The following is a 14,987-nucleotide window of genomic DNA, read 5'->3' on the forward strand; positions in this document are numbered from 1 at the left end:
CTCCTCTGCCTCCAGAGCGGCGATCAGAACTCGGCATGTCCACGATCGACTTTCGAGTCCTTGTTTCTGCCTCCGTGGGAGGCGCTGGGGTGTCCTGGGGCTGCAGTGGGTGAGTAGCGGGGTCAGCAGTGCATGCGTGGAGCTGAAGGCCACCGCCTCCCTGCCATGCAACCTTCGCACAGAGATCTGTCTGTGGGTTCACAGCGCAGCGCAAGTCCTGGTGCCCCACCGATGACAAGAGCTTTCCCCAGTGCCTGAGAGAAAGGGAGCCCTGGGGACTGGTGGGAAGGGCCAGGGGCAGGAAGGAGGGCCTCGGGAGGGTCTTCATGGAGGAAAGGTTGCACCAAGGTCACACACGAAGAGTACCTGTGGCTGTGGTGTCCCCTGAGGGTCCAGGACACACCCGGGCACAATTCTGTGGGGTTGAAGACCCCTGGTTGGACTCGTCACCCCTCCCCTGTGGGTTGCAGGCTGGCGTGGGCACAGGGAGAAAGCCCACAGCTGGGAGGCCCTGAGGCTGGGTGGCTCCCACTGCCCCTCTGAGCCTGGGTTTGGGCCTCCCTCTACCCGCAGAGCCCCGCTGGCCACAGCCTGCCCTCTTCAGTCTTACGGAGGTTGGCAGATGAGTGGCCTCTGTTTTCTCCTCCCACCGGCCATGTGCTCTCTGCCCACTTCGTCCACCCCAGGGAACTCCTTCAGGCCCAGAGTCCGTGCTCAGTGCACTGTTGTTGAGGCGACTCTGTACCTTGGGAGCCCAAACTTTTTAAAAAGTAGGAAGGCATGGGGTATATGCAGGTGTGCATGCTGGGATTTAGAACAACGGAAACTCCATACCCTCTGCTCCAGTTCAGGTGGGAGAGTTGGTGCTCCCAAAGGTGGGAGGGCCAAAGTCACGGCTCCAGCCTCAAAGGCCCCTGATAAGACACAGTGAACCAGGGAGCCCACCCCAACCCTCTGGGGTCTCTGGGGGCCCTGTGCCCTCAGCAGGGTCTCCTCACTCTACTGTACTGAAGATCTCTCCAAGATTTCAGGGCCTCCTTTTCTAAGCTGAAAAATGAGTTGAGTGGGAAGAGGTTGTTAAAAATCAGAACAGCCTGTTCTTTAGGCTAATTGGCCTTCTGCCACAGCTGAGTCATTTGTATTTAAATTAAGATTGCATTTTATTATGATCCAGGGAAGACACAGTGGGGGGGCCCCTGGAGAAAAGCACTCTCCCCCGCCTGCTTTGTGGAAGTGATGGTTAATTTGTGTAGATTGATTGTGAACGGGAGGCCTGGCAGAAGACAGCAGGGTAATGCACACAGTGTTCTACAAGCAGCCATGGCGGAGTGTCCTTAGAAATGGAAGCCACCACAGATGGCTTCCTGCTGTGCCAGAGCGCAAAGAGGAATAACTAGCGCTGAGGCCAGAGAGAGTTTGCCATCCTCGGAGCCGAGTGGCCATAGCTGGAACTAGAAGGAGGGGGAGTTGCTGGGAATTTTCTTTTTTTTTTATTTTTATTATTATTATGATACTTTAAGTTCTAGGGCACATGTGCACAATGTGCAGGTTTGTTGCGTGTGTATACATGTGCCATATTGGTGTGCTGCACCCATTAACTCGTCATTTAATGGGTTCAGCACACCAATATGGCACATGTATACACACGTAACAAACCTGCACGTTGTGCACATGTGCCCTAGAACTTAAAGTATTAAAAAAAAAAAAAAAATCTGACTGGGCACTGTGGCTCATGCCTGTGATCCCAACGCTTTGGGAGGTCAAGGCGGGTGGATCAACTGAGGTCAGGAGTTCCAGACCAGCCTAGCCAGCATGGTGAAACCCCATCTCTACTAAAAATATAAAAATTAGCCGGGCGTGGTAGCACACGCCTGTAATCCCAGCTACTCGGGAGGCTGAGGCAGGAGAATTGCTTGAACCCAGGAGGCAGAGGTTGCCGTGAGCCGAGATGGCGCCACTGCACTCCAGCCTGAGGGACAGAGCGAGACTCTGTCTCAAAAAAAAAAAAAAAATCAAGATAATTTAGGAACCAAGAAGGAAAAGTCCACATCACAACAGCATCTCAGCACGTCAGCCCAGGCCTGCCAGCCCCTGGGGTCTGCATTTGGCAGAATGATGCCCCCCCAGAGATGTCCATGCGTAATTCCTGGAACTGTCGATGTGTCACATTACACGGCAAAGGGGATAAAGTCACAGACAGAATTGGTGACACTAATCAGGTGGCTTTGAGATGGGAGATGCGGGATCATCCGGGGGCCCAGTGCTATCACAAGGTCCCTTAAGTTGGTCCCAGCTTTGGCTACTGGAGAGCCTTCACACTGGCTTCTGTGTCCTTTCGACATTGCCCCTGGCTGTTTTTGAGCACTTTCTTTCTTTCTGGTACCACGAGATGTTCCAGGCTTATTGTATACATTTTGTGCCCCAGCCCTGAAGTCAGCCATTTCTCCAAGGAACCCTGGTTCCTTTTGTTAGAGAATGGTATCTAGAAACCAATATATATGTGCGTATGTGTGGGTGTACACACACCCCAGGGATTTAGATGGAACCCAACGAACCATAAAGGTGCTAGAAGAAAACATGGGTGAATCCCTATTTAAGCCATGGTATCGAGAAAGGCTGGGTAAAAAAATATTGTTTCAAAAAATTGGCTTGCCCAATCCCAGGGCCCAGCAGGCCAGCAGGCTGGAAACTCTTGGGAGCCGATGCAGCATTCTTGAGGCAGAATTTCCGAACATGCTGGTAAGGCCTTACCATTGGCTGGGTGAAGCCGCACCCCCAGCATCAAGGATTATCCCCTTTACTTAAAGACAACTGATGATAGATGTTAACCACATCTCCCAAATACCCCCACAGTGACCCCTAGATTAGTGTTTGACTGAGTAACTGGGCACTGTAGCCTGGCCAAGTTGGCTCATAAAGCTATAATCATCACACTGGTTCCAGGGGCAGAGCTCTCTGTGCAAAGGTGTGTTCAGACAAATGGCATTGTCCCTCCTCCTACTGCCCCTGCCCATTTCTCTCATTCCTTTCACCCTGTTCCCACCCAATTCCTGTGGGCAACTCATCTCATCAGTTTCTGGTCTTTCTTTCCTGTATATCTTTTGCATAAATGAGCAGATGCCTGCATTTTCTTACATCCCCGTCTTTCTTATATAAAGGGTTGTATACTAATGACACTCCTTTGTACTTTGGTTTTTCTTCACTTAACAACATAACCTGGAAATCTCTCCTTGTCAGTGCAGAGGGAGCCTCCTCCTTCATTTTTACAGCTGTATAGTACTCCACCGCGCAGAGTCTTTCAGCCATTTTCCTTTCAGCCAGGGCAGAAGCCAAGCGAGCAGAGGCACTTAGGTTGTGGCCAGTATTTTCCCATTTCAGCATCGACGTGAATGGCCTCATGCATCCGTGTTTTCCCAGCACTGGAGCTGACTCTTCAGAGTAGATACCCAGAAGTGGGGTCGCAGGACCAAAGGTGAGAGCAGGAGGAATGTGTTAGGTTTTGCAACGTCCCTCCAGAAGGCTGATGCCAGTTTGCATTCCCACCAGCAGCGTATGGGGTGCCCGTTTCCCCAGACCCACCAACAGACTGTGTTGTCGTCCATTAGAGTTGTCACTGTCTGATAAGTGAGAAGTGATGTCCCAGCAGCATGTGAGTTTGCATTTCTGTCCTTAGGAGTGAATCCGAACATCTTTCGTATGTTTACAGGCCGTTCTTTTATCTTTTTGGCAAATTGTGTCTTTTCCTATTTTCTATCAGGTCGTTTTTAAAGAGTTCTTTGTATGTTAGATGGGTTAGGCCTTTGTCTCTCGTGTACATTAGAGATTTTCTCCTAGTTTGTTGGTTGTCTTTCACCTTTGTTTTTTTTTTCTTTTGGTGTTTTTGTTGCCACACAGTTTTTTTAATGTGGTCAAAACCATCCATCTTTGATCGCCTCTGGATTGGAGTCCTAGTGGAAAGCCCCTCCCCACATGAAGGGAAAAGAGGGATTTTCCACGTTTTCCTCTAGCCTGTGTGGTCCCACTGGTTCCATCGAAATCCTTGGCCCATCGGAGTTTATTCCAGTTTATTCTTGTGTATGGTGTGAACTATGAATCAAATGTTATCTTTTTCTGGATGGGCTACCCACTTGTCCCATTTATGCAAACGTCCATCTCTGCTCCCCGTGACCTGAGATGCCACCGTTGTCATGCACTAAGCTTCCCTGTGCACTTGGCCCGTGCCTTCTTAAATCGTCGCTTTCCCAAACCTTCCTCATCTCACCTGAATCTCATATTGATCTATTCTCCAGAACTATCAATGGGTCCTCACCGCCTGCTGAATGTTTACCTAATTATCCCTTAACTTATTCCAAGAAACGCGTTTACTGTAGCTGGCATTTATTACCGCGTGCTGGGCTTTGTGTCGAGCACGTAACGTACATTGGCTTTTTCAGGTCAGCAGCAGCCTGGCGGAGGTGGGGCTGTTGTGATTGCTGCTTCACCTGCCAAGGCTCGCACAGCTGGTACCCATGGCTCCCTCCTGGTTCCTGGTGGAGGTGGAGGGATGCCCTGCCTCCATATAACTGTGGCCTCCTGAGATGGGGGTGCCAGCCTTCAGGTGCTGCCTCCGTCCTGGCAATGTCCCCACTAACCTGGTGAGGCTCATCTCATTGAGACACCAAGCCTGGCAGTGGGCCAAGGGCAGCCAGCCTTCCAAGGGTCTCCGGTAGCAGCAAGGGCCTGGGGTTCTAGGGTGGGCAAGTTTGTCCAAGTAACTAGTGGAGGAGAAGAGGGCCCTGGAGAGAACACGAAGGAACAAATAGGGTGAGAGGCGCTATGCTGCCTGCAGGCAGGCCATCACCAGGTGTGGGCCATCACCAGGTGTGGGCAGGTGGCACTGTGTCTGTTGGATGAGCGAGACCCCAAAGTGAGGCTGACTGGCAGGCAGCCAGACAGCCAGGCGGCTGGCCTCAGGGAATGCTCCCAGCCCGAGCAGGGTCCCAGCTGGTCTCAAGGACTGTGAGCCAGGCAGGTGACCTGATGGGGGACACAGGCTCTGGGAAAGGCCCCTCTCTGAGCCAAGTGCAGTTGAGGCTTGGCAGCTGGGGCAGAAGCCAAGCAAGCAGAACCAGGCAGTTATTGGGGCCTGGTATCCAAAACCAGGCTGGCATGGAGGCCAGGGGATTCTGAAGGCAGGAGCCTCTGGGCCAGAGCTGCCACATGCCTGCTGCCGCCCAAGGTCAAAGCTGTCCCAGGGCCCTGGGCTGGGCCTGCAGGTATGTTGGTATATGGCAGAGGGAAGCTTCCAGACTCTTCTGAAATCAGAGATCTCATTTAACAACAGCTGCGTGTCAAAGGGGACTCACCTTCCTATGAGCGACACAGACAAAGGCGGCCGGCCAGCCTTTTGTGGGATACACACACAGGAGTAAGTGGGGGCTGAGACATGCTCGTGCCAGCTCCTGGTGCCGGCCCAGAAGTCTTGCTTCCTCTATCAAAGCAGATGGGAAGGAGGCCCCCCGTGATCCCTGCTTTACTCGGGACATTGAATAGAAGTAAAAAGTGAATGGAAGACTCCTCATGGCCTGGTGCAGTGGCTTTCGCCTGTAATCCCAACACTTTGGGAGGCCAAGGCAGAAGAATTACTTAAGCCCAGGAGTTTGAGAACAGCCTGGACAACAAAGTGAGACTCCATCTCTACAAAAATTTTAAAAATTAGCTGTACATGGTGTTGCACACCTGTAGACCCAGCTGCTTGGGAGGCTGAGGCGGGAGGATCACTCAAGCCTGAGAGGTCAAGGCTGCAGTGAGCCATGATGGTACCACTTGCACTCCAGCCTGGGTGATAGAACCAGACCCTGCCTCAAAAAAAAAAAAAAAAAAAAAAAGGCTCCTCCTCTGTACAGGGGCCATTCCTGGGTCCCTGCCCTGGCCTGTGGGTCCACTTTTTTTTTTTTTTTTTTTTGCGCATTCAGGGTTTGTAGCCACTGCGCTTGCCCTGGGACCTTGGCTGCCCGGCGTGGATCTGCACGCAGGTGCTTGCTGGGTTCCGACAGCCCTTGCCCTGACCGTGACCCCACTCCTCCGCTCATCCTGTTGCTTTGTTACCTGGTTGGTGGATTTTGTCAGGTTGTCTGTTGTGAGCAAGGCTTGGGGGTGATTCCTGAGCCCTTTCTAACACGTGTTGGGTGTCTTCCACTCAGCTACATGGAACAGGTCCCTGAAAAGTGGCGGAATGAGCTCAGCGGGGCCAGGCTCCCCTGCAAGCTGGCTGGGCCGTCATTTACCAGGGGTTATCGTCTCATTGAGCTGCAGCCTTGGTTTGCTGATGGAGGCATAATGTGATTTAATGTATTAACTGGAGCTACAATCTAATTTGAGGAGGTATAGAAAACCTGGCAAATGTGTCATCGGGAACTCTCATTTCCAGAGACCTTCCTATGGGTGTAGGGGAGGGAGAGAGAAGGCAGAACAGAGAAGAGAAGAATCTGGAACGTGCTGGACTCGGCTATAAAACATGGGTTTTTAAAAGCCTCACGTCAGATTTCCTCACCTAAACAAGAAATGCTCGGTTGATCTAAGAGGGAAGGGGACACGCCTATTCCACCCCACCCTGTATGGCTTCAGGGTCTGAGTGCCATCTTGGGCAGGGGAAAGGTGTCCTCGGGGAAGATGCCAGAGGATGGGGCCACAGCCTGCCCAGCATCTGAGGTCACTGGGCCCCAGAGAACCAGACTTCACTTCCATACCAGCTGGGATGCCTCCGTCCCTCTGCCCTAAAGCTTCCAGGTTTGTAAATACTGACCATGGTAGCCTCAGGTCACCTCAGCTTTGGTTACCCGAGGCTGTCACTGCGGACCCTGCCCTGCCCTGCCGACCCCGTGCTGGGCAATCATGGGCCCTCCCCCAGCCCAAGGAGCTGCTCAGAGGATGGGGCTCCAGGCCCCAGGGAGCGGGACTGCAGCCCAGCGTGGTAGTTGGGGGATGCGAGACAAATGTCTGCAGTGCCTGCTGTGGTACTGTGGCTCAGCATGGCCAGCGCCAGGCATGATGCTCTGGGTCCACACGATGTTGGGCAGGGTGCACCAACACTTTGGGGTCCTTCCCAGCCTGCTGCATCTCCCTCCTGCTGCCTTCTTTGTGTCTCCTGCTAAAAGAGTCAAGTCAGGAAATTCTTCAGAACTCAGCAGCAACATGGGAACAGCTGCTTGTATTTTGAATTTCAGCAGGAACTGAGAGGGAGGCTTCTTCTGAAATCACGAGGGCTGTCTGGGCCAAGGGCAGGGTGTCCTCCTGGATTCCTGCTGAGCTCGACCCCCACGAGGTCTCGGGATGGGCTGTTCACAGAGCCCTGCCCGCCGCCTGCCCCTGCCCGGAGGCCTGGCCCTGGAGCCCACCCACCTCCCTGAGGCCTGTCGTGTGCATCAGGAGCTCCCAGTACAGCATCTGGGGCTGCCTCGGTGCCCTCGTGGGTTTGTTCATGGCGGTGTCCGCCCTGGAACTTGCCACATGCCCACGAGCACTGGGACCCCTCTGTGCTATCCCTGGTGGCTGTGGTGCTGTCATCCCTGTGTGTGCTGGTGGAATAGCGTGGGCTCCACGGAAAGGCCCTCAGGCGCGGACAGGACAGATGGCAGTGCCCAGCACAGCCAGGTCTCAGAGGATCCAAAGGCGAGCATTGCCCAGGCCGAGGCCGCCCTCCCTGCCTACCGACCTCCCTGCCCACCGCCACACCATCTCTCCTGCCGTGCCCCTCTCTGTGTGTCTGCACCGGGCGTGAAGCCAGTTCTTGTGAGGAAAGCCCTGGCTAGATGTCTGTTCCCCCACCCTCTGCCCCCCCTGGGTGGGAGAATCTTTCCAGGCATCTCCAGAGCACACCCCAGGGGCACGGAAACCCGGCTGCTGACCCCTGACCTCCTGGGGCCTTCAGCACTAATGACCAGCCCCGCAGGAGGCGGAGGAGCAGGAAGAGCCCCTGGGAGCCGGGTCCTCGAAGACTCCAGGCTATGGCTTACAGAGGAGAAGGGGGCGGAGGAGTAGAGAAGCAGGTGGCTGGGCCAGGAAAGACATCAGCTCGCGCAGTGACACCAGTCTGGCTCCCCTGAGGACGCCACTCCTGCGGCCTGCACAGGCATCAGCCGGGGTGCCCGGTCCCCATGGGGACGAGCTGTAGACACAGCTGTCCAGGGCTGGGCAGAGTGGGGCAGTGGCTGGGGATATGCCGGTCCTGCCCAGGCCGCCCCTCGGGGGTGTCATTCCACCTTCCTGTAGTCTCCTTGGCACGCGTGACCGTGGTTGCGCAGGGAGCGCCTTCTGCTGGTTTTCAGCACTGGAGAAATAAACCAGGGCTCAGAGTCCTTGGCAGCCGCCCCTGGAATGTGTTCAGGTCAGGGGTTGCCTCACTTAACGTGCGCTCCATGGTGGGTTCGGATGAGGATCCCCAGAGGATCCGATGACACCTGCCTGCTGGGCTGGGGGGCTCTGGAATGGGGAGGAGGAGCCCCATTTCCCTTCTCAGAAAGCTCCAGGAGAAATGCATCTGTGAGGGCCCACAGAGAGGAGCCCTTGTGTTGAGGGAGCTTGGAGGCTGGGGCTGGAGCGGGCGACTGCTGGCCTCACCCCTCCACACCCAGGGACCACCATGTCATCCTCTGCACATCTTTTTCTGAAGTCTTCTGGCCCTGGGGGAAGGCACAGATGTAGAGACCTTCCCCAGACCCTGTGGTGACTTAGTGCGGAGCGTGGCACTGAGCCCACCATGGCGTCTTTCCCATCAGGTGATTAACTGCCTGGTTTCACATCCTCCTGAGTATGGGGATGAAATTAGGCCTGTGCGTCAACGTGAAAGGTCAGACATGGGGTGACGCTAAGCAGATCCCGGCATTGAGTGAAAGGGTGGGCAGGTGGAACATGTCTGGTGGCGGGGGCTCGTCGTAGCTCAGCATCCACCCCCGCCTCCCCTGTGGACACTAGACTACAGCAGCCACACCCCCAGAAAGCCCTAGAACCATCCAGGCTGTGCAGACGGGACTTGGCTGTCCTGGGACACAGGCCAGTTTGTGCACACAGGGCTTCACTGAGCCCCGAAGGCGGCCTCCTGGGCTGCCCACGGGGAAGGGGTGGGGGTGGGGTGGGAGAGAGAGGATGAAGATGTGCCCTTGTGTGTGACACCTCTGGCTGTGGGTCCTGTGTGGGGAGGGCAGTGGGTAGAGGACAGAGCAGATGTCCCCTCCTAATGCTGACCTTCACTCCAGCCCCCCCAGGCTGGGCCATGGCATCTCCCAGGATCTATCCATTCATCACTCAGATGGTAGACATGTCCCAGGCACAGGCAGGGCCAGCAGCATTCTCAGTCCCCTGTGGGAGGGCCTCCAGGGAGCAGTGGCACCTCACAGCCTTCCCTGTGCATAGTTCGAGGACACCAAGTATCTTGCGGGACCTAAGCACAGGGTGCCCTTTGGGATGCGTCTTGGGACAGGCCTTGGGTCTGAGTCCACTCTTGTTTCAGCTTCTTGTCTCAATCAAAAAATGGAGAATGCACTTTCTGAAAAAGAGACTGAGTTTACCCTCACTGCCCAGGCAGTGGAGGCCGCCTCACTCTAGGGCAGGCCACACTGGCACGCTGTGGTTCCCTACTGCTGCTCGAGTTAAAGCCATTTCCTGGTTTTTGCTATTATAAATGATGGAGCTGGGCGCAGTGGCTCGCACCTGCAATCCCAGCACTTTGGGAGACCAAGGCATGTGGATCACTTGAGCCCAGGAGTTCGAGACCAGCCTGGGCAACATGGCGAAACCAGGTATCTACAAAAAATGTAAACATTACCTGAGTGTAATGGGCGCACCTGTAGTCCTAGGGAGGCTGAAGTGGGAGGATCGCCTCGGCCCAGGAGGTTGAGGTTGTGCCACTCCATTCCAGCCCAGGTGACAGAGTGAGACCCTGTCTGAAATAAATAAATGACAACACTATAAGAACTTGTGTACATATATCCTTTGTTTTTTAAAAAAAGATTTTGTTGTTAAACATTCCTGGGAGAAGTAATTCATGCAAGTGGGCTTACTGTAGCATGTACCATGAACATTCTGTGGTTCTGGGGGTTTTTTTTGAGATGGAATCCTGCTGTGTCACCCAGGCTGGAGTGCGGTGGCACAATCTCGGCTCACTGCAACTTCCGGCTTCTGGGTTCAAGCGATTCTCCTGCCTCAGCCTCCCGAGTAGCTGGGATTACAGGTGCCCGCCACCATGCCTAGCTAATTTTTTGTATTTTTAGTAGAGACAGGGTTTCACTATGTTGGCCAGGCTGGTCTCAAACTCCTGATCTCAGGTGATCCACCTCCGCCTCTCAAAGTGCTGGGATTACAGGCGTGAGCCACCACGCCCGGCCCATTCTGTGGTTCTTGATAGATTTTTGCCAGTTGTTCCTCTAAAGAATTTTACTAATTTATAATTCTATCAGCAACATATGAAAATGCCTAGTTCCTCATAGGCTCGTGAGTATTGAGTTTGTAGGGATTTTATTTTCGCAGGTCAAAAGGAGATTTCCTCTGTGGTTTTAATTTGCATGTCTTTGGCAATTAGGAAAGTTGAACTGGTCTCTGACAGTTATTTGGAATTTGTTTTTTCTCAAGTGCAAGTTACGTCACCATGACCTTTCCTATTTGTCCTGTGAGTCATTGCGCTTTTTTCCTTTTTTTAAGACTTTATTTTTTAGAGCAGTTTTAGGTTCACAGCAAAATTGAGAGGAAGGTACAGAGATTTCCCATATGCCCATTGGAGGTATTTTTAATCTTCTTTTACAAATTCTTTTTTTTGTTTGTTTTTTTTGAGACGGAGTCTCCCTCTCTTGCCCAGGCTGGAGTGCAGTGGCACAATCTTGGCTCACTGCAACCCCTGCATCCCGGGTTCAAGTGATTCTCCTACCTCAGCCTCCTGAGTAGCTGGAACTACAGGCACCCGCCACCACGCCCAGCTAATTTTTTGTATTTTTAATAGAGATGGGGTTTCACCATGTTGGCCAGGCTGGTCTCGAACTCCTGACCTCAAGTGATCCATCCGCCTCGGCCTCCCAAGATTACAGGCATGAGCCACTTTGCCTGGCCATAGATTCTTGAAGAATATATAAATTAACTATTTGCCATTGTGCTCTAAATATTTTCTTGTTTCGTTTGTGTTTCTTTTGATGTTCATTTTCCACACTGTCGTTCATTAGCTAATCTGTGAACACATGGATGCTCCGATTCACCCCTCATCAGTCAGTGACCGTGTGATCTCTGCACAACTGTAACTGTCCACAGACTGTCGTCTCAATTGTGAGAGTCATATGCCCACAAGATTATGTTCTGTGTCTTTGTAGTTGTTCTGTGTTTTGAAATGATATGTATCTTCTTAACACAGTGGATGGACAGAAATGTATTTCCTTCCCACCTCAGTTATCCTAACAGAATTTGTTAAATAATGTCGCCAACCTCCATTGTTTTGTGTTGCTTAATTTAACACATAATAGCTTCCTATGTGCATTGGAGTCTATTTGAAATAATTTTTACTTATATTCTGGGGTCGTACCACGCCATTTAAATTACCACAACTTTACAATATTTCCTACAATTCAGAAGGCCTCTCCTACCATGTTTCATTTTCATTATATTTTACATTATGTTTTGCATGCTTTGATATATTTTCTGCCTATTTTTCCAAAAGAACTTAAGAATCATGTTGCTAAATTCCATAAAAAGTCATTGCAGCCCTGACCTCCTGGGCTCAAGCAATCCTCCCACCTCAGCCTCCCAAATAGCTGGAACTACAGGCATGTGCCACCACACCCAGCTAATTTTTATTTTTTTGTAGAGACGAGGTCTCCCTATGTTACCCAGGCAGGTCTTGAATTCTGGGCTAACGCAATCCTCCTGCCTGAGCCTCCCAAAGTGCTGGGATTACAGTTTGATGGGCTGTTACCTGATACTGCTTTTTAGCGAATAGTAGGAAAACTACCATGGACCTTGAGGACGAAGCATGCAGTGCCAAGTGGGGCCCGCCTGCAGAAACCCCACCGGCTGCATCCCTCCTTCAGCGCTGTGCGCCTCTGTGGCCTCCCCAGTAAAATGGGTATAGAAAGTGATGAATAAGGAAGCTCCGGATTTTCCTCTTTGTGTTTCCTTAATCAGGTTTTAGGGTTAGGACCACGTTTGCCTAATGGAATAGACATGCTAGCCCACCATTAGAATCAAGGGTGAGAAATAATTTTTTTTTTTTTTTTTTTTGAGACAGAGTCTCACTCTGTCACCCAGGCTGGAGTCCAGTGGTGTGATCTTGGCTCACTGCAACCTCCACCTCCTGGGTTCAAGTGATCCTCCTGCCTCAGCCTCCTGAGTAGCTGGGACTACAGGCACTCACCACCACGCCTGGCTAATTTTTGTATTTTTGGTAGAAACGGGGTTTCACTGTGTTGCCCAGGCTGGTCTCAAACTCCTGGGCTCAAGTGATCCACCCGCCTCGGCCTCCCAAAGTGCTGGGATTACAGGCATGAGCCACTGCACCGAGCCAGAAATAATTTGTGATGTGAGAATTACTTATTTCTTAGAAGTTTGAATGAGTTCATCACTAAGACCATCAAACCTCAGTAATTTGGGGGATTTCCTTCTCCAGTTACTTCCTCCACTATTGATTTATTTTGACTTTCTAGCTCTTGTTTTAACGGTTATCTTCATCTGTGTTTATTTGGTCTATGTCCTTCAGATTTCTCAGTTAACTGAAACGTGCTGCATAGTATTCCTTTACATGTTTAATAGCCCTTAGACTCAAGCTTATGCCTCCACTTTTGTTTTTTCTGTGTTTCTTCTTTCCCCTTTTTTTCTTTGTTTAGATGCTATTTCATTCATCAAAAGGAACTGAGAGGCCACTGTTTAATGAACCGCACATGCCCAGTTTTGTAGTCTTTAGAAAATAGGCCACACTTTGCATCACCATGTCTTTTCTCAATTTTTTTGCTTTAACTTTCACCATTCACTTCCCCCCTTTTCCCTTTCTTAAAATTGCTTCTTTCCTAAGATATGATTTCAATCCTTAGTTCATCATTTTTCTCACTTTTCTTGAAAATAATAAAGGCATTTAAGGCTGTGATGTTTTTCTCTAAGGACTTTCCTCATTCATCACTTTCTATAGATTTTGATATGTCAGTTTTTTTCATTGTATTCTCTTTTTTTTTTTTTTTTTGAGTCGGAGTCTCGCTCTGTCACCCAGGCTGGAGCGCACTGGCATGATCTCGGCTCACTGCAAGCTCCGCCTCCCGGGTTCACGCCATTCTCCTGCCTCAGACTCCTGAGGAGCTGGGACTACAGGCATGCACCACCTACGCCCGGCTGATTTTTTGTATTTTTAGTAGAGACGGGGTTTCACCGTGTTAGCCAGGATGGTCTTGATCTCCTGACCTCGTGATCCGCCTGCCTCAGCTTCCCAAAGTGCTGGGATTACAGGTGTGAGCCACCGCGCCCGGCCCATTGTATTTTCTTAACAGACAGATATTGTCTTCTTGACTTTCTTCTCAAGACAATTTTTTCCTTAGGTAAGTATATTTTAAAATATACTATTTCTATTTCTGTTTATTCTTAATCTCTTTTTTTGCCATAGGGAGGAAATGTAGCCTGAATCATTTCTGCTTTTGTATTTTTATGGAGATTTGATTTGAGACTAGTATATGATGACTTTTTGTGAACATACAATGAATACTTGAAAAAGAATAAATTATCTGTTTATTCTATTTAATCCCCACCAAAACAAACATTAATGTTACCTTGTTTTGATCTTCAGCTCCTTTATGTGTTGCTGAATTTCTTATGTAGTTGATAATGAAGTATTTTAATTTTATAATCATATTTTTATCATTTCTACTTCTTTTTTCTCAGATATAGTTGCATATATGTTTTGCTCTGTCTTTATGGCATTTAGATTCCATGTAATTATGCTGCCATCACCCATGCCTCTCATTCTGATACCTCTCCTTATCACATGTAATCATTTTTGCTCTAAATTATTTTTTGCTATATATTAACATTGGAATCCCAGCCTTTCAACTACTTGAAGTTTACTGGTAACTCTTTTTAGTCTTCCTATTTTGTTTTAATGACCTCTCTTGCCCACAGCTTATTGCTGGATTTCATTTTTTCTTCTGGAGAGTGGCAAGCCTTTTAACACAGGAAATTAAGTTGTATTTTTTCAATCTTCAGGCACTCCAATTTTTGTCTTAATTGTTTATCTTTCCATGCTGATTACTTTTCTTTTCCCTCAATTGTTGAAACACCATGTGTTTTTTCTTTCTTTTTTTTTTTTTGAGACAAGCTGGAGTGCAGTGGTGTGATCATGGCTCACTGCAGCCTCAACCTCGTGGGCCCAAGAGATCCTCCCACCTCAGCCTCCCAAGTAGCTGGAACTACAGGCATGCACCACCTCATCTGCCTAATTGTTTCTATTTTTTGTAGAGATGGGGTCTCACTGTGTTGCCCAGGCTGGTCTTGAACTCCTGGGCTCAAGCAATCCTCCCATGTTGGCCTCTCAAAGTGTTGGAATTGCAGGTGTAAGCCACCGTGCCCAGCCTGTGTTTTCTCTTCTATTATTACTGAAATACTGGCAAGCTATTTTTCATTCAACCAGCCATGAAATGTGAAGCAAACAGATGTTCTTATCTTGTATTTATTATCTTACATTGTCCAACCACACACTTTGGCCTCCCCTGTGTGAGATGACAGGAATCTGGGTTTTGGGCTTTCTCTTCTCTCTCTCTCTCTCTTCTCCATCCTTCTCCCACTCCCCCACTTCTTCCTTCTCCTCATTGATTGCAATTAATGTTCTAAAACCTACTTTTTCCTTTCTCTCTTCTATGTAATTTGGTTTTTAATTTTTACGCTGTTTTTCTGACAGTTGCACTATTTGCATACTTTTATCAGTAATAACCCTTGCTCTGATAGGGCTCTTGTTTACTTATCTTTGCAAATATGTTGTTAATTCTAGCGTGTCTTAT

The 14,987-nt window shown here is 50.1% G+C and overlaps 1 protein-coding gene across 2 annotated transcripts in view; it reads left to right on the top strand.

Moving 5' to 3' along the window:
* The window catches only part of RAMP1 (receptor activity modifying protein 1), a 53,316-nt gene that overhangs the window by 19,171 nt on the left and 19,158 nt on the right, over positions 1-14,987 (top strand). The window lies entirely within an intron of this gene.

This window comes from Gorilla gorilla, chromosome 11 (assembly GCF_029281585.2).
Source record: "Gorilla gorilla gorilla isolate KB3781 chromosome 11, NHGRI_mGorGor1-v2.1_pri, whole genome shotgun sequence".
NCBI lineage: Eukaryota > Metazoa > Chordata > Mammalia > Primates > Hominidae > Gorilla > Gorilla gorilla.